We start from the raw sequence: 722 nt of genomic DNA on the forward strand, positions 1-722 counted from the left end.
TATACCTTCTAAGGTAATGTATTTATATGATGTATAGTTGATAGTGAATCTACAATGTCTCTGACAACCCTGACTTGAGACATACAAAATATAGAAGCAAAATTTTGGGAATTTTAACCACAGGAGAATTTTCAGTTTCTAGGCAAAATGTATGGCAATGTATGTAAAAGAGTATGGTCAGCATCTACATTTCAAAGTCAGCTAAAATATATAAAAAAAATGTATCTGGCCATCTTTCCACTGTCTTAAGCAAGCACTGGATAACACTTTTTGCTAGCAGTGGAAGAGATCCATAGGGGTACAGGGCAAGAGAGAGAATTTGTGTGTAGGAATACACTGTCTGTGAAACAGCATCCTTTGGCATGCTTAAATGTAATCCAGAATTTCAGAGACAGTGCTCGTGAGCTCGTCTCCTCAGGCTGCAGAGCAAAGTAGTGGTGATGCCAGCTGAAACTGAAGGRATTTGAGGGAAGATTTGGAACTGAAGGGATGACTTGTGTCTTCCTATTTGCCAGGAAGAAGCTGCAGAAGCAGATAATTGTTTTCTTGGTGGTAGTGCCATGGGCCATTTCCATATTTTCCAAGTGTACCTCGAAAGCGCCCACATTGTTTCCACACTTTCTAAATATTCCTGTATCCAGTATATCTTTTCTCTCCCCACTCCCTCCACGAAAGTTAAAGTAATCTGATTTGGGAGGGCTTGGGTTTTAAATTGCCAGTCC

This window comes from Nothoprocta perdicaria, unplaced genomic scaffold, assembly GCF_003342845.1.
Source record: "Nothoprocta perdicaria isolate Ctin4 unplaced genomic scaffold, notPer1 scaffold_42, whole genome shotgun sequence".
NCBI classification, from domain to species: domain Eukaryota; kingdom Metazoa; phylum Chordata; class Aves; order Tinamiformes; family Tinamidae; genus Nothoprocta; species Nothoprocta perdicaria.